Source organism: Bactrocera tryoni, chromosome 1 (genome assembly GCF_016617805.1).
Source record: "Bactrocera tryoni isolate S06 chromosome 1, CSIRO_BtryS06_freeze2, whole genome shotgun sequence".
NCBI lineage: Eukaryota > Metazoa > Arthropoda > Insecta > Diptera > Tephritidae > Bactrocera > Bactrocera tryoni.
The window spans coordinates 36,374,495-36,394,311 of NC_052499.1; the positions used below are offsets into that span (position 1 = coordinate 36,374,495).

The following is a 19,817-nucleotide window of genomic DNA, read 5'->3' on the forward strand; positions in this document are numbered from 1 at the left end:
TCATAAAATCCATTTCTAATGGCATACGTCCACCTGCACACGGCGCCGCAAAATGCACCACCTTGCCATCATTGGCAAGCTTCATATATGTACATATGACCATTACGTTTATCGTGTCGAACAAATTTTTGCAGCCATAACAATTTAGAGATATTGCCGCTTACTGCAACATTTCTCTTTCTAAATTCCTCTAAAAAACTGTGCAAAAAGAAAAATGAAAACAACGCAAGCAAATGCTTTTTAGCTTCCTGGCCACTGAAAACATGGCGATGTTCAATAAACAGTAATTAAATAAATTTTGCAATCAGCTTTCGAAGAACAGGAAACCCAAAAGGAAAAAGTCGAGTGGCAACTACCAGCGGCACATAGCCAATGGCAATGCAACTAATGTGTGGAACTAACTATATCGGCCAAACTCAGCTGAGCTTGACGCTAACCAGCGATACTCACTGAGGTAATAGATTTTTCGCAGTCAGTGCAATTTCGCTTCTAAGTGCCTGCCAGTGATCGCTTCTCAAGTGGGTTGGTGCTCATGTTTGCTCGTTCGCTTGGTGTTGATTTTATTGTATCTACGCCGTTAGCTATGTGCAATCCACCCCTGGCGGCATAAACAAGGTTCATGGAATTGACCGAGCTTAAAATAGAAAACTCGGAAAAGAAGCTTAGTAGATTGAACAACTTGAAATCTTTCTAAAGTCATTTTTTTTCTAATGCTAAAGTCAGAAGGTTTACTATATGCTATAATTAACACCCAAAGTGCGAGGCCTAAAATAAATAAATTACGAACATTGTTTAGAATCTACAGTTTTCTCGAATATTTGTGGACCGGGCCTAATGAACACTTTGTCGATTTTAGAAAAATGTTTATTTATATGTCAAGTAAATTATTATAAAAAACTTAAGTTTACTACACAATGCTGACATGAGAGATGTGTGTAGAGTGGAGGAAAATTTTCAAAAGTTTTAATGTTGCCTATTTTATTGTTATCCCAATGGTGTTTAGCTGGGTGTTCTACGATTTCATAGATAACATCAATATTGACAAAGGTTGGCTTAAGACGGTTGGAATAATGAATAATAAGAATAAGAATAATAAGAATAATGAAAAATTATAATTCTAATTCCTTGATTGTTTCTACATTGAACTCATTTCGGGTTGAAGACCCTAATACATAATGCTTAAAATGGCAATATAGGTATGAGTAGCTTCTAAACTAGTTCGTTATCAATTGGTTTTTTTCACAGCTTTTTGCCTATAAATTTGTACAATCAAAGTCTTACCCCATTCCCATACTTATGCTACTACTTAGCTTTAGCATTACAAACTTAAAGTTAAAGCGTTACATTCTCCACATTTATTTCTTGTTTCCACGTTTTCTTCAATAAACGGGCGCAAAACGATAGGACCCAAAGCTCATGACACCAGCATTGTCAGCAGCACAAGCACGTGGGAGCATGAGACTCACTAAAGCTCCGATTTACGTGGCATAATTTGACATTTTATACATTTTACTTTTGTTGGCTGTTCTAGTAACGCTCCCAGAGCGGATATGAGGCTCATAATTCATTCGCTGGTTGTTGCTGGCCTTTACTTAGCGCAGCGCGCCGAAAATCGCCATACGACAAGCATGTGTAGAAAAACGACAAAGTACGATAAATTAAGGAAGAATTAAGTTCGAGTATGACCGAATATTTCATATTCTTGGAACTTGCAATGATTAAAGCCGAGATAGTACATTCAGATACATAAGGCCTATTATTTATATGGAGTCTAGGGCGAGTTTTCATCTGATTTTGTTCCTTATAAGCACAAAGAAGCAGTGTTATAACAAAAAACACGCTCTCAATTTAATTTTTTATTTTATCTTATTGGCCGAAATATGCGGTATAGTCACCTGCAAGATCAAAAATATTTACGTTAGGTATATGGCGGCTAAGGGAAATTATGACCCAATTCAACCCATTTGTTACACACAGACATACTACTATCAGGATTCAGATTCCCTTTGAATTTCAATTATATGTAATCTCACATATTGACCGAAAAGTCAACTATAAGTACTGGGTTAACATATTCATTTTAGGTGATACATATAACCGGTAGGTGAACAAAACTATTATACTCTGTAGGGACATGTTGCAAGAGTAAAAAATTAAATGCAGATTTTGGCATCGTTTAAAAGCGCATAACGCTTCACATAGGATTCCCTCATGGGGATGTCTCAACACACCGTTCGCTCATTGCCACATTGATTTGTTACAGTGATCTCGTATGTGCGGTGCTTGAGTGTGTTTAGATATTTGGAAATTTGGATTATGAACTCTGCAAAGTACTTTGGTTTAAATTTTTTGTTAATATTTTTTACTCCTTTTTCATTGTGTGTCCGCAAGAAAAGAGTATTAGAATAACCCAACACATGTACATATATGTATATAGTGGTCATACATACATATATGACTCTTGTACTGATTTATGAGTCTACATTACGGTATTGCACACGCCAACTTCTCTCGCTCAAAGGCATGGTAGGACATTATGAATGATCGCTTTGGGTAAATGATGGGAACCAATGGTAAATGCGAAAAAGGCTTGGTTGTGGGTCATTAAAAAGAATTAAATGCTTCTTGGAAAACGCGGAGCGCGAGGCAGACGTTTCTTTATAAAAATTGTCCAATTATCAACAATTGGAGCATGTGGTTGGTAACAAAGAAATAAAATATTTGGTAAAATTGAAAATGAAATATATCATAGAAGCTTAACAATGCACTAAGGGCTTAATATCTCTGTCCGAAAATATGCGGACTGTAGTCGTTATGAATTATAACTAATAAATACGCATTTTACTAAACTAAACAAGTGTTCTTTAATAATACGAATTTTAAAATAAAAATTTCACGGTTTGAGAGTGTAATTGTCAAAAATATTAAATTATCGAGAGCAACACTGAAGTACGATTAAATGTTAAGCTGCATTCATTGCTTACTTTATCTGTAGCACTCGTTAATGTTACAGATGTTTTAACAAGCTTGGAGTTTGTTGTAAGCTCACACTTCGTTGCTTGTTCGTAAATCCTTCTATTATGAATTGTGCTCCTGTTGAAGTATGCCAATACCAAAAGGTTTATATGTGCAACCCCCCAGGCATTTTCAAGAAACCCTTGACCGATTGTTGCGATTTTTGTCATATACAAAGCGATGCATTCGCATGGAATATTTTTTATATGCTCTTCTTCATCTGCTTCTTGGCAGCTTTTGCAACAGTCGTTCTGAGGTATCCCAAGACTCGTGCCATGATCAGATTAGTACGAGAGTTCCTTTCTTGCATATCCATGTAAATAGAGCTGGAAAATTGTGTCGATAATCGAAAAGTCACTGTCGGTTACAATAACAGTGGCAGTGAAAAAGCTGAAAAAGATAACAACAACAAACAATGTCAATAAGTAATAACTGTAATTGCGTCAGCATTTTTTGTGGCACCAGATAAGTAGCAGGAATAGACAAAAAGGCATGAAATTCAGGAAATTGTTAGCTATAAATACTGGAATTTTTTCTGCGTTACACGGCTCAAATATAAACAGAGGATGGCGAACAAAAATGATGCAACTAGCAACAAAGTAATTGGCCCGCTTGCGTCTGTAAAGAAGTAAAGATGTCTGTAAAGATGTATCCCACTAACGAATCTCCTTGATTTGGAAGTACAAGTGATACAAAAGCACAATGATCGCGGCAATCGTCTGATAGATTATATACGCGAGCGCGTAAGCAAGCAAGAGGTTTCCAGCAGCCAGAATGTTGAAATGAGCGATCAAGTCTGCTTGCAACACTGACAGACAAGTTGGCGCTACCACTGGCTAGGCGGTCGACGGTGGTCTGGTTTATTAAATATGCTTTTTAGCCAATGATAGAGTCGGGATTATGAGGTGTATGTATGTGTGTGTGTGCTAAGTGGCATGCAGTTTTAAAATCAACGCCAGCTGCAACTGGCAATACATATACCCATTCGGAAAGTATTTGTTTGGCTACTTTTGATCCACGCCTGTCAATGAGTTTGTTTACTGAAAGTGCGCGATTGCGGTATGCTGTAGATTGCCAACACTGCCGCCTCCATAACTGCATCTACCGTTTCAACCAACCACGTTTTTACACAATTACCACCAGCAACAACACCTCCTCCCCAACCCTCGCTGCTATCAGCTATCAGTCACTCTATATGCTAGTGTTGATGTTATATTTTTGTTGCTGTTGGCTTTAGTAAAACGTCTGAAATTGCATACTAAACGGTTATAGACGTATCACCGATTCGCCACTAAGCGGCAAGGAAAAATTTAAGCTCACCGCATTCGATGACGGCGTAGAAAACGAAGGCAGAAAACTCAGAGGCAGCTGAGTGTGTGTATGTCAATAAAGAGTGGTGGAAAATGTTGGCCTCTAGCTATTGTTTATACTGGAACTGAGTAACGCCTTTGAAATGTTTTATGCATATTAACGACGAAAATTGTAGTGGCGAGCAACAGTTGCGGCCGAGTTGCAATAGACACTTCTGGCGTAACAATGTGCAATTCGAAAATCCACATAAAATTTCGAAGCAAAAACTATTAGTGCAGCTGAGTGAAGGGGTGGCCTGGTCTGATTTGATTTCGAAGCGGTTTCAACATATAATTCTGCTTTATACTGATTTCACTGAAAGATAAGTGAATTTATTCAAGCTTAAAATTGTTTTGTTTGATTATGAAAATCACTTAAAAAGTAAATTAAAACATGCTTTGGCTGAATTTGTGAAACATAAAATGGAAAATTTGTATAGCAGGGTCGCACCAATGCGCTTCCAGCTGACGTGGTGAAAAATAGGTATGTATATGTACATATGAATTCATAACTTCATTGACATAGTCTTAGATAACCAAGATTATATGTATATACTTTACTTATACCCTGAAAAGGGTCTACTAAATTTGCCGCGAAGTTTGTAACATCTCGAAGGAAAAGTAGAAGACTCCATAAAATATATACAGTCAAACCTGGATAAGCGAGAGTTCAAGGGAGCTCAATCTCATTCTCGCTTGTAGAGGTTTCTCGCTAACCCGAGTGCGATAAAATAACAAAGTTATTTAGTTCCGCGCAATAGAATAGGCACAATATTGACAAGAAAACAATACAAAAACAATTGTAGGAATTTTCACGAAAGTTAAGAATGAGCCATAAAATAGCAGATGTTAAATTTTGTAGTTTGTTTTGTTATTTGTTACCGTATGTGTGTATCTTTTATGTATGTATGTATTCTTATTGTAACTATAGTTCCCTCTAAATAATATACATAAATAAATAAAGCTTGACTGTCGCTTAGAGGTATAGATAAGTATTATTCTCACTTACGGAGGTCCATGAGGGAAAAACGACTCTCTCTTATAGAGGATTCGGTTTCTCGCTAATAGAGGTTTGGGAGCTTAAAATGACGGGTCCTGGCTCTCACTCTCACTTATAGAGTTTTCTTACTAATCAAGTTCTCACTTACCCAGGTTTGACTGTACTTATATGGTAAAAATGATCAGCGTGACGTGCTGAGTCATCATTTCTCGGAATCCCAGTCGGAACACTATAGTTGTCGTACAAACTGATCCATCAAAATTAAGTTATTGTAAGAAAACTTAAAACTGTGTAGTGTGTTATAGTTGAAGTACACGTTTTTGCCTTAGATTTGCATTTATTTATTTTTTAAAGCAAACGTGAGTAGAATTTTGCTAGTCGTTCTTGAGTTACATATACATGTTTTAATTAATATACATATTTGACCAAACGCTCTGCTTAACTGAGATTTCGAAACTAGCATTCCGTCTTCGGGGACCAGCGAAGACGGAATGTAATACACAACGGAGTCCTATCAGTATTTACAAAAAATGTTTCTTCATAATACTCCATCTATTCGTATCTGTTAAAACTCAAAGTCTTTACCATATCTGAAGACTATTTAAATGTTTGACGTCGACATCTAAAGTGATCTCTAGCTAATAAGTTGATCCCAACCGTTCCATATACATGTGTGTATTTATAAATAGTATGTATGTACATGTATGTGCATATGAAATGTGATATACTAAGTATTAAGTGAACTAACAGTAGAGAAGCCCCATTCCATTCCTCGCAAACACATAAATACATATGCATGCATGTAATAAACGGTGAACACTCGCGTTGCAAATCAAAATATAGATATAAAGGGAAAGCAAAAATAGCAACGCGTTGAGGGAAGTGTACTTCTTTATAAGAGTATCACACAAAAATAAAAATTATAAAATGTGCAACAAAGCGCGACCATTAACGAGAGTAGAATTGTGTAATTGGAGCACTAAGAAGAAATTTGAGACGCGAAATACCAGGCCGGCCAGCTGTAACAATTGCGCACAAATAAACCTTGACTTAATTAGGAAAGCCGGCTGCGATGAGCGCTTGTGCTGCTTGACGGTTGCTTACCGGTTGGTACGGAAAACATTTTGCCACTAAATACAAACGCCATGTAGCAATGGTGCAATGGCGTAGCAAAAATCAAAAACAAAACTGTTAACAATTACTACCACATAAGCGCAATGCAAATTGCCGCGCTGATGCCAGCCAGCCGTGCAATTATTCAAACGAGGAAATCAACAATGCGGCAAATGCGAGAAAATTCAATGAAACTGTTATCAATCTTATTATCACGTTTATCTAACAGATGCCAAAACACTCAGCATGTCGATCGCGCCAAAAGATAGCGAACGGAATTGGCGGCAAAACGAGATTTTGTATGCATGAAGTCGGCAAATCGGCAAATCATTCCTGCAACATGCGACAACACTCGCTTAATACTACATGAGGTAGCATGCAACGTTGGCAAAAAATGGTCGGAAAAGCTTTAAATGACGAAGATGAACAAGGAGCTGTCTGGCTCTTTACACAGTCACTGCTTGATTGTTTGTCTGATTACACTGACTAATGGGCGAATAGGGACAGAGACGCAGAGTTGCGAATACAATTCAATTGGCGACCGTCGTTGGAAATTAACATATTAACATCGATCTTATTTGGTGAACTCCAATATCGGTGCAAAGCAAACCTGTTTTTTTTTGCTCAGCTTTGCTAAAATGGCTCCGTGGGAAATTCCGTATACTTCTCTAGATGAGAAATATAAATTCAAAGCGACGACTCCATGATGAATCTTCAAAGTCGCAACAGATAGACAGCTGAAATTAGAACTGAATTCTAATGTTTTGTGGATTGGAATGTTTTCATTTTAGTAGAAAAGTCTATCCTAAAACAGTTCGGCTATATGTACGAGTACTATCAAAATTGTCGCTTGCTAATTAAAGATTTTCTTTGGTAGGGGGTTCTTACATTGCAGGAAAACCAATTTAATTGGAAAGCGCTCTAAACTAATGCTAGTTCTCTTCTTACGTAATTAAATTCATCCTCCTTCCAACCAAAGCTGGCTTACGGCCAAGTAAGCAGAAATGCTATAGTGCGCCTTATCGCTACCGTCATAAGGGGAAGAACAAAAGCTATTCAGAGCCAAACTAACTACACTCAACAGCACGACCGACAGCATTATATATATATGCATTATGTATATATATCACATATAATGCTCACTCCCCCACAAACAACAAAAGCAAAAATAACAAAAATAAATATGAGCTTCATTATCAGTTATTTTTATCGCTGCAATGACGAGGGCTTCAATGTCTTAGCCATATCGCATGCAGATAAGATTACAATTATGAGTGAACTTAACAAATACCTCTATTATTCGACCTGTGGCAGGAGAAATTGGAGGGAATAAATGAAATATGATTAGTGCAATGATAAGTGAAAGTGTTGTTGTTGTTTGAACGATGATTCAATCGAAAATGTGCGGAAGACTGTCAAACGAAGAGAGTTGAGTGAGTGCAGCAGCGGAATATCAGCGGGCGAAACTCGGCATTCAGTTAAATAAAATGGAGTGGTAGCTGACTGATTGTAAATACATTGGAATGTGCAGATATTTCGCAAGCTACTTCCATAAACACATAAATCAAAAATAAACAAAATGTAAAAAAACAAAACGTAATAATAAATTAGGAAATCAAAGAAATTGATCATATCGTCGTTTAGTATTTTTTCTTGTGCAGTAATTGAAAAAGTTTTATTAAAATTTCTAATTATTGCAAAGATACATACATATTTTATAAAGATTTAGTGAAATATTCAAAGGAAAATATTCAAAACTCGACCGTTACAATGTCATTTCCGCAGGCCCTCGAAAAAAAGGTGCCTCCGCATTGACGACAGCACTTCTTAAAGTTTCATTAAAATTAAAAAAAGCTGTTATAATTAACACTAAAAACTGGGTATTAGAAGAAGGAAAAAATGAATATTATATTTATGGCATTTGGTGAAATTTTTTTTAATTGTAAAAATTTGGCAAAAAATCCTTCGTTCAATACCATGTAAATTATGTACCAAAGATCTGTGTAAAATTTAATTAAGATGCGTAGAGAAATCTTGGGAACCAATTTAGAAAACACAGTCTCGAAAAGAAGCGTTCAAAGTTTTAAGTGACTATATACTTAGTTCTGCTCGAGCGCTCAAGATTTCAAAGCTGTGCCTACAAACCTATTGCTCGTTATAAAATTAAATAAGACATTAAAATTTTTTTTTGAAGCCGTGAGACCTAGGTAACCCCTTAAGTATTTATTTTAAATTTTGGTACAGAGAAATTTTTGGTTTGTATACTTCATTTTTTCCGCTCAATTGCAAATTATCTTAACATTTCATTTTCCAATTAGAGTTATTTATTACAAAAGTCATGACGAGCTTCCTTTCCCCAATTTTATAGCTCTAGCTAAAGTTTTTTTGGAACTCTCCTTTTAGTATTGAAGATAATATATCTTCATCCTATTTTCTACTTAAAGTTTCCCGGTATAATAAATATTTTTTTTTGTTCAGTCCAGTTTTATATACAAAAATAATTGTTTGTTTAACGACAATGTTATACATTTATTAATTTTTAACTTTTCTCGTTTTTATTTTATTGTGTTTTTTATTATATTGGAAGCTATTGAAGAATTAAAATATAATATCATTATCCCTTATTTCGTTGCAGATTCCGCTCATTTTTCGTCCATTGCACTTATTATGTCGGCATTACATCAGTGAAGTAATTAAATCTTTTGTTTGAAATTTTGATTAAGTTGATAGATAGTGAGAATACCATATCAGTGCGTTTTAGCATTTTCTGTGTATATATGAAGAAAGTGTAACTTTAGCTAACGGTGCATTGGAATATTCAGCATTTGGCGCCCAGCAGGCATTTTGTTTCACAACCAGCAACAACAAACAATTATTTGGTAAGTTTAATTGAAATACATATGTATCTACATTTGGTCTTTATCTTCATAACCGACTCGAACCAAGAAGATTTCCGCTGTGCAGAAAGTGTTTTTGAGAAAGCCTCTTTAGCGCTGCCTAAGTTATTTAGTAGATATAAGCGTTATTTGCTCTGTTGTTAATTACCTGCTGTGTTGTTGTTCAACAGGTGAAAGGCGCACTGAGCTACGCGGGTGGTGCGATTATCAGAATGAATGTATCGAAAGCGAACTTTATTAGCAAACAATGGCCCCAAATTAGCGAGGGATAATGCAATGAGTAGTTGCTAATATTTGCCCCACTTACAGGCAATTTATGTTCAACGATACTTTTGTTGCTCCCAGTCATAAAGGAAATTTTGGTAGAAAGTTTTATAGTTGGACAGCCATTTTTCGCTCTCAACCATTTCTGCTGTTTTCTGTTTTCTGATTTCGGAAATAATGAAATTTTCAGTGAACCTATATACTGCATCAAAAAAAAACCGTGATGTCATATCTTGAATTAAACGTATACATGTATGTAAACGAGTGATAATTAATTTATGCATATACCAACTTGATATGCGTGTATGTGTGAGAAATAACGTGATTAAAAGTAATCAATTCCACGCTGTAACCTTGGATATTTGGAAACTTACATTTATTCACTAAAAAATTTTAATGAAATACAAAAATCGTCTTTTCATCTCGCATTAAACTTGAATATTTTATTTTTATTTGTTAATTTGGTAAGTTTTCTGTGTATTTGTGGTGGTTGTTTAATCTCGTGCTAATTAAAAATTATCATATTACAAATTCCATAATTAAGTCAACGGACAATTCGAAGCATTTCTGTGCTTTTGCTTTGAACTAACTTTATTGAGCTTGTCTCATTCGTTCTTCGGGGTTAATCAACTACCTACTAATCAATAAAAATAAAGAATGTAAGGATACTAGTAATAAATTATCTTACTTTAATTTACATATTATTGTTGTAGTTCTAAATCTGCTGATAAAAACTGATGAATTTAAAAATGTCAATGCACACAAACATCTCAATATAAACTTTAAAATTTATTCTACTTTATGAGCTTAATATAATTTAAAGTGTATATGGCCATGAAGTTTATAATATTTATTTTTATTTTCTTAAATTTCAAATGAAAATTAGTTCGCGCATACGAGCCCATAAATCTTACTAACTATCAACTGGTGACACTGTAGGTGGAACTGCTCGAGGAATATGTAATAATGTCAGAGGTGATTTTCTTTTGATCAGATTGAGTGGAGTGTTATAAGCAGACAGTGAAAAAAATTTATTGCAGATGACATCATCGTCCCAAAACGGTCATATAGGTCAATATTTTCATCTCGAAACCTTTCTCATAGTATTGATTCTTCGAAATATCGACAATTTCTAACGATGGCGGCAATATGATCGAATTAAGCCATACAATCTTTTATATAATTCAATATTTAAATCTGCTACAAGGAAAACCTATTATATTTCATGACTTGACAGCACACGTTGTTGCATTCTGACCACTTACAACTTTATCGTAAGCGTGCTATTTGTGCCGTTTATAGTAACTTAAAATATTCATCCAGGCAAAACATGGAATTAATTCCCGAACATTTTCGCACGATTATTTATTACAACTTTCGACGTGGATTACTTAGGAACAATGAGTCGATGAACTTAATTTTATTTTCGGCAATGTAGCTTCATCAAGAACCAGTGTTTATCGATCGTATGCTGAATCCAGTCGAGATCGTAGATCACTCCAAGAAGAATTTCGTGAAGGTCGTCCAAAATCAGTAGTTGTCCCGGACACTATGGTATTGATGCTGTGCGCAAACCAATATTGCAAAATCGTCATGTGACCTATCGTAAGTTTAGGACAAATATAGGTATTAGTGGGACCAGGGGACTTTCAGTATTGCATAAACATTTGTCACTCGCTCAGAAAAAGGATCACGGGAATAAGACTAAAAGTAAACACAGAAGTTAACTGTTTGGTTGCTTCAAAATGAGTCGAAAAAGTTGTTCTCGCAGGAAGTACTTTCAAGCAAATGACTGCCTTTTTTTTTGGAAAAACTGGACATTTCACCACTATATTTTTTCCTGTTACCTTTCCAGAAATCAGGAAGAAACAAGCACCGAACACGGATTACTCTTCACCACGAAAATGTGACCTCTCACACATCGACTGAAATAACTGCATTTTTGAGCATTTAAAACTTCGACTTGATGAGTAATCCACCCTAAAATCCTGAGTTGGCACCGAATGACTTCTTTTCATTTCAGTCGGCATAAAATTAGCTAACAGGTCAACGTTTTTCGACATTTGAAGATGCAATTGATGCACTGATAATGCTTGTTTTGAAGATGTATTAAACAGAATGCCAAAAGTAATTCGACAATTGGTTCAAACGCATGCTAAAGTGTACAGATTGAAAATATTTCAAAAAAAAATTTTAGTCAATTATTGACAGTTGTTTTGTTTGGACGCGTTTCGGCTCGCCTTCGATTTGTGCATATTCCAAAAAATGGATCACTGAATCTGTATACAATTTTTTGTGAAAAACAAAATTCCGAATGTTAACTGTTGCTCACGGACCAAAGCGGCGGTAAAAAATGTTCTTAGAGCGTAGAGAAGATGTGAACAACGAGAAATCGAGAATTTGTGTATTGGAGGAAACGCTGGCAGAAGCGCAATATATGTATCTTGGCGTGAATACTTGGAAGAAGATACTTGTAGAATAGATATCTATGAAAAAAGAAAAGCTTTCTTAATATATATAAAATTCGTGATACTTTTTGAGCAAACCTCGTCCTTAGTTGGGCGCACGTGCATCGCATCGTAGATGGATGATAAAAATGCATAGACAAATTAACAATGAAAATTCTTGTGATCGCGAGCTGTAGGTTCGCATCTTTTTATTTCATTCAATATTTCTGCCACATCTACAGCTTTTGTATAATAAAAATGTAAAAAAGACGAAAAAACAACAACAACTAGCATTTAATAGCGCAAGAAGTGTGGCAACCGCACACAAGCTGTGGCAAGCTCCTCCATTCGTAGCTTCCACCACTCACCCGGTTATGGCAAAGCGCTGCGCACAAACTAGTTTGCCTTATATGAGAATTTATTTATTAATTCGACAAATCGGTATGCGGAACTGGAATGCCAGACTGCTCCTGCTGTTCGTGTAGCATGTTGCCAACATGCAAGAAAGCAAGCAGCAACTTCATTGGCAGCAAGATAAAATGCTGAAAATAGGAGCAACTAAAAGGATTTAATAAATTTGCCGATTTTCAGCAAATGTTGCAGCAACATTCAGTCGGTGTCAGTGGCTGCTACTGCCGCCACATGTAGTTGCAATTTGCACATCCATGTTCTGGCAAATGTTAATCGCTGTGTACGCCAATCAATGATGGCAATAAATTTTCTAACACCTTGTTGTGCGTGATTCACTTTGAGCGGCCAAAGGTACGGGGAAGAGCGTCAGCCTTGCGCCTATTTCTAACGCATCGCTCTGAGTTGAAATTCGTTGGCTATTGGTTTTCGATCTCTCGATCGAGATTTGTGTGATAAAAAAATAAACAACAACAAAATAAAATGTTGAGAAACGTGGACGAGAAAAGTCAAACTATCTTTTTGGCAAATCGTGCATCGTATAATAGTAGTTACACACCAGCAGAACGGCAACACTTAAATAAGCAAATATGTCAGGCATGTGAAAAAATGTTGAAAATACTTGAAATTGTGAAGTTTCAATTGCCACCGAAGTTAAGTGCGAAAAGATTTATTTGTTTGTTGAAATTTTGTTGTTTGTTGGTGTGATATAAAAGGTGTTGTAGCCGAGACAACGCCTGAACAGCAACACACAAAATTGCATAGCCACACTCAGATATAGCGGCAAGCTCTCTTAGCATTGTCTGTCTATTTTGGTTTTGTAGGTTTAGTTAGTTTTTGTTTTTTGACGCTGCTATCGCAATAATCCACCTTGCTGGCGGCATTGTCGCTATACCACAACAACAGAACAAGTTTACAACTCACCTGGCCACTCAAAGTCAATGCGCACGCGCATTGCCTACCGCTTACCCTCCGCTCACCAAGTGCCTTCGCCCTGTGACAGCATTTCTGCCTGCTTTTCACAGTGTAACGCTGTCAATGGGCGTCGTTTCAGATTTATCGCACACACTAGCAACATTTTTTGCTCCCTTTGATTATATTGTCTTTTAAGTTTTTTTTTTTATTTGATATAAAAAATGCTCCAAAACTTTTTTCGATTCGTGCTTGAGAGCGCATTTGCTTGATGACCTTGATGGGGACGGGCATGTGATCGCGTTTGGTGAGCACAATGAAGTGCCTTGTAAAAAATGTTGTGAATTGAATACATACATTGATCATAATGATAAATATTTGTGTAATAAAATTTTACACTGCCATGAGAGAAGTCGAAGCCAACTATAATACCCAATATTTATATAAAATGTTAAATACGTGCATTTAAAATAATGAAGTTCTAAAAATAATAAATGCTGCAGTTATCAATAAATCTTTGGACAGTTATAATCTCTACGGACGAGAACCCTAAATATTTATAATGTTAATTATAAAGTTGCTTTGCCCAGTTGCCCAGTGGTACAATGTTTGATTAAAATATTGTGTAACCAGCTCCATTCGATGTGTTTGTTTACATTTTTTATACCCTGAACAGGGTATATTAAGTTTGTCACGAAGTTTGTAACACCCAGAAGGAAGCGTCGGAGACCCTATAAAGTATATATATAAATGATCAGTATGTTGAGCTGAGTCGATTTAGCCATGTTCGTCTGTCTGCTGTCCGTCTGTCTGTATATTTACGAACTAGTCCCTCAGTTTTTAAGATATCGTTTTGAAATTTAGCTGACTTCATTTTCTCTTCAAGAAGCTGCTCATTTGTCGGAACTGCTGATATCGGCTGCCATACAAACTGAATGATCTTCACGAAATTTGGTTTAGATTATTTTCTAAGGCAACAATGTAATCTCCGAAGAAATTTTTCAGATCAGTTAACTATAGCATATAGCTGCCATACAAACTGAATGATCGGAATCAAATGCTTGCATGGAAAGCTTTCTCATTTGACGATATACTTATCTTCACGAAATTTGGTATGAGTTATTCTTCATAGAAATAATGTAATATCGGAAGAAATTGTTCAGATCGGCTCACTATAGCATATAGCTGCCTTACAAATCGAACAATCGGAATCAAGGGCTTGTATGGAAAATTTTCGCATTTGACGTGGTATCTTCACGAAATTTTACAACTTAAGGTAATAACCTAATCTCCGAAAAAATTATTCAGATCGGATTACTATAGCATATAGCTTCCATACAAACTGAACTCATAGTTACTAAAAGAAATGCACCTGTGAAGGGTATATTAGCAGCCGAAGTAAATGTTTTTTTCTTGTTTTCAATTGAATATATGTAAACTATTTTCCTCGTTTCATTTACTGGATATTTTAAATAAAGCAAATTCCATTAATTCCGGAAAAAAGTCAGCCAAAACTAAATCAACACCCAATAAACCAAAGACGAAGCTTCGCCTTAGAAATGAGATCCCTTTCTCTTAAAATTTTAAATACTATACTTACCATTTCGGTATCGAGTAGTTATCTGTGGTTTATAAATTTTTATATGGTTGGTTAGAATATTACATTTTTTTTGGATATATTATTGATTATCCAAACAAAGAATATTGATTCGACGAAAATTATCTTTTATCTTTGCCCATAAACTAAGGTTAAATACAATTCGAAGCGATTGTAAATAATATTTTCGAATAAAACAGCTGCAAGTATGTGCTGGAGCGTTGGTCGTACGGTTTTTCTGAATTGACATATGTATCAACAATGCAACCTGCTACAGTACCCGATGACTTTGGCGCGTTAATTCCTCGTTGACCCAGTTTGCCTCGTAAAAAGCTTGTGCTAGGTTCACTTGCAGGTATGTAAGCAGGCCTACAATCCTATATGCAATATGTATTAGCACAAAGGTGTGTGTAATTGTATGCAAATCTAGTTTGAATGCTATGTTTTGCGCTGCGGCACACGAAGGCCATGTGTATACTGCATTTGACACAATCCGATTTGTATTTAAATTAATTGAAATTGCAGTTGTTACTTTTATTTTGAATAGCTGCCGTTGCTGTTGTTCGTTCACAGATTACGTCGAAATTTAGTGTGCGTCAATAATTGATTGCGTTTTTTCAACGATCAAATGTGAAAATTGTCAATCGAGTAAAGCGCAGAAATTGAATATTCACGAGGCGATTGGGTTATTTACTTTTAATTTTGATTAATAGAGGCAGTTAATTTCTATGATCGAATGACATACACTAGTAATGATTATATAATGAGTCGTAAATTTAAGTTTGAAACCATTTAACAGAAAGAGTTTTGCTACGACATTAAACCAAAATATTACAATTTTTAATGAAGTTTTGCAAATATCTTTAAAGTTGCTGGAGATTATTTTTTTAATAAACATTTTAGAATAAATTTAGAAGTGTTATAAACTTTTAAACATATTTTCCATCTGAAATAAACTAAAACTATGGTGTGAGATTCTAAACGCTATATTCGGAGAATACAGTAAAGCAATTTTGCCTCCATTTCACGATGCATTGCACCCACTTAGAACAAGGCTTCGCATGCTCACGTTTTCATTACTACTCTTAATGTTTACGTCTTCAACAGTCTCTTTTACAGTACAACAAACTTATTCCTCAAGGGATTAAAGCAAGTTTTTGGTTGAAAGTTGATATTCCCATAGCTCTATTTGCATATTTTCCAATTTATTCAATGATCTAGCAGTTATCACTTTTCCTGGAGTTTATTTGTGGTGAGAAACGACATTTTTAAATAATTTCTGCTGATTTTGAAATTTACATTAATCCGCCGTAATTAACTTAATGCCTATCCTAATACAAAACTTATTGATCAGTGACCCAGGTCAGCGAGTGCCTGCGCAGCTCAAATTTCTAAGTTTTCACCTCCCAGAATTATTCACTTTCGATTGCGGTAAAGAAATAGGCAAAAATATATGCGAGTATTTTTTTTTTTTGCGGGTGAGGGGTGGAAAATGCAAATTTCTGGATGATCCTTGATTAAATTGTCAGCGTTTGTTGGGCCAACCACGTCTTCTACGGCGCACATAGGAGCATTTTCCTTCAAAAACCGGACAAAAATGAAAATTACAAACTTCATCGATGCTACTCAAAATTGATTTTTTTAGTACCTAAGTAACAATGAACCGATAAAATGAATGACCATCAGTCCGCTATATTGGCACACAAGTAGACGGAACCTAGATTTCGGTCAGAACGCATGTGCTTATTCGCGATACTCTCTATTGTTCTCGAAATTGCAAGTGGTTTTTTGTGTTGCGTGAAGTGAATTCTGGAAAATATTTTTATGGATTCTGGACAATATGGTATGTATTTAATACTAATGATATAAAGATTAATTTAGTTAATGGGTTATTTTGTTTTTTCGGCAAGACAATGAATCATTAAAAAAACTAATTTTTTTTTTTAATTTTTTAGAAATTAGTGTTTTTGTTATAGTGTCGGGCAAGGTGGAGCTTTGAATTATTTTTCTTAGTAAACTACAGGGTTTCTACTTAACATATAAGCTTAAACATTTTCCCCGTCTTTCCCCCCCTTTAAAAAAAGGCGTTGAATTAGGTTGGTCTATTGCATAGAATGAGTTCTGCTTTATTTATTTTTTTAAATTAAATACTGAAATCCTGCTAAATTATTATATACGGGTGGTATATAGGTAATATGAGGGGACTCTATCGGAGCCGGTGTGAAAATTGGACAATGGGCGTGGCACCGCCCACTTTCTGGTGAAATCCCATATCTCGGGACCGGACAGACCGATTTTGACAAAATTTGGAACGTAACATTGCTTTCATATTCCTATGATTATCTTTGAAAATGAGCGAAATCAGATTACAACCACGTCTACTTCCCATATAACACAATTTAAAATTCCATTTGATTATTTCAGTTTCCAGTACACAAATAACATAAAAAATAAATTAACATAACGGAATAAAATTTTGACTTAATAATTCCCATAAAGTGAGCCACCTTTTGACCATTAATTGTCCAAACCCAACCAAAACTGTTTAAGCCCCTAGGTACCGAACATGTGGACCCGATACCAATAGTTGACTTTTGACCGAAAATATCGTTCAATATGTGAGATATGAAATTAAAATTCACACAGAATCCTTTTTTGGCAATGGTATTTCATTCTGTCAAAAATGGGTTGAATCGGGTCACTACTTTCCTGAACCCCCATGTACCTAATATAAAGATTTTCGAACTTATAGGTGACTTTATGCTGGATATATCCGCTAAAATTTGTGGCAACTCAATCAGAATTGCAGAACATGTTTTATCCATAACAGTGTTTCTTTGCGCCTAGAATAGATACAATTGCGCGAAAACTTGACTATCACCATGATTTTCGGACATTCTCTTGACCTTGCTCGATATGATTGGTGATTGTATGTAAGGTACCTAAATGAAACCGAGCTAATATTTTTTTAAGTATGTGGCATATTAGTAGTATGTGGGATGAGCAAAAATAGATAACATCTGGTCGGCACTACCTTCTACTCAAATATATTCAATGTAAAGTATTCGGTTGCACCCGAAATTAGCCCTTCCTTACTCGTTTTATTTTAATATATTGCATTATTATATTCAATCATTCATTTTTATTCATTTTCATTCATAAAATCACTTTAAATAATTTTGTCCGGTTTTTGAGACGAAATGCTCCTATGTGCGGCGGTTCGTTCTCGTTGCCATCACACACATTCAACGAAATTGTGTTCAGAGTCGTCTTCTGTCGGGTTGTTGTATAGGCATAACAGTCTTTGACCTTCCCCATTCTGTGGAGATACTTTTTGAAGAATCCGTGACCGGATAACAGCTGAGTTGTGTAGAAGTCGATTTCTCCCGATTTATGGCTTATCCATAAGTTGAAGTTTTTTTTAGTTTGGTAGTCCACACTTGCACACTTCAGCAGAAATGCTTACACTGCGTTCAAACACGGAGTCTTTTGTCGCTTATTATCGCCAAATTTCCTTTTGGTGCCGCACATTGCGTTCTAACGAGCGACATCTCGAGTCGTGTTTTTCTGTCATTTAGTCTCACAAAATGTTCGCAAATGTTTGTGCGGTTCGGCAACGCGACACTAAGACCCTGTTACATAGCTCATTTGTATATTGGTCTCACATTTTTCTCACAAATAAATACCATGAATTTGGTAAAACAATATTTAGAAAACTGGCTATTAATATCCTTGATACCAAATTTATGACGGGAATTTCCTAATATATGGGGAAGCATTAAATACCCGCCATACTTTTTTCTTTTTCTCACAAAACATTTATGAGTTAATTGCATTATTAATTTTATATAAGAATATATCCGAACTAAATCCTCTGCGGTCAAAAGATATAAATAAAAATGCAGGTTCATATTTGAAAATAAGAATAAAACGTTAAAGGAACTCAGTTTTTTTTTAATTCATTTATTTATACGCATATACTATACATACATCTTTTTGCATTTAATACTAGTACTATTCATTTGAAACCAAGTGCTATTTCCACCATCAAAATAATTTCAAAATGTTACGAACAAGGACACATACATATGTATGTATTTGCTTTATTAAGTGTGACTGCCGTTTGACAATAACCCATATTCCGATCGATCAGTTTGTATGTCAGCTATAACCTTTGGTGATCCGATATCGGCGATACCGACAAATAAGCAGCTTCTTGGAGAGAAAAGGACTTTTGCAATTTTCAAAACGATTTCAAACACCGAAGGACTAGTTCGCGTATTTACAGACTGATCGACTCAGCTCGCCATGCTGTTTATTTATGGCATAACTATATACATACATAGGTACAACGTCATTTGTCATTATCGATCCAATTCCTATTTTCAAAAAAATCTAATTAATACAATTTTTTGTTTAAATATTTATTTTTCAATTTTCCTTCTCATTCATATTTTTGTACACTTATGCGCACTTAAGCGAATCATGCCATATTTATTAATGCTGCGTTCTCGTTGCACGCGTCAACCGGCTATGGGAAGCATGTACCGCGCTCTGACAACAAAAGCTACATTACAACGTTTGCTGGAACTAAACATAAATAAAAAATATTGTGCATAGCAATTAACTGCTTTCCAAATTTCCTCGTCTTTCACAGCTGCTGCTGAATTAACATCGAAAGCTATGCTGCCAATAATAATAACAATAAACAAAAAGGAATGTTTAATTAAAATTTATGCGGCCACTCAACCGCGCGGCAATCGTAATTATAATCAACAATTACAAGAAGTTGGCCACTCGAAGGGCGCAGTAGCA

General features: G+C 35.5%; 1 protein-coding gene across 4 annotated transcripts in view; it reads left to right on the forward strand.

Annotated features, from left to right (window-relative positions):
- The window catches only part of LOC120782686 (rho GTPase-activating protein 7), a 246,354-nt gene that overhangs the window by 54,949 nt on the left and 171,588 nt on the right, over positions 1-19,817 (forward strand). For all 4 annotated transcript variants that reach the window (XM_040115081.1, XM_040115105.1, XM_040115114.1 and 1 more), the window contains exon 2: positions 9,113-9,356. The gene's annotated coding sequence lies outside the window, so the exon portion shown is untranslated. The remainder of the gene's footprint in view (positions 1-9,112; positions 9,357-19,817) is intronic.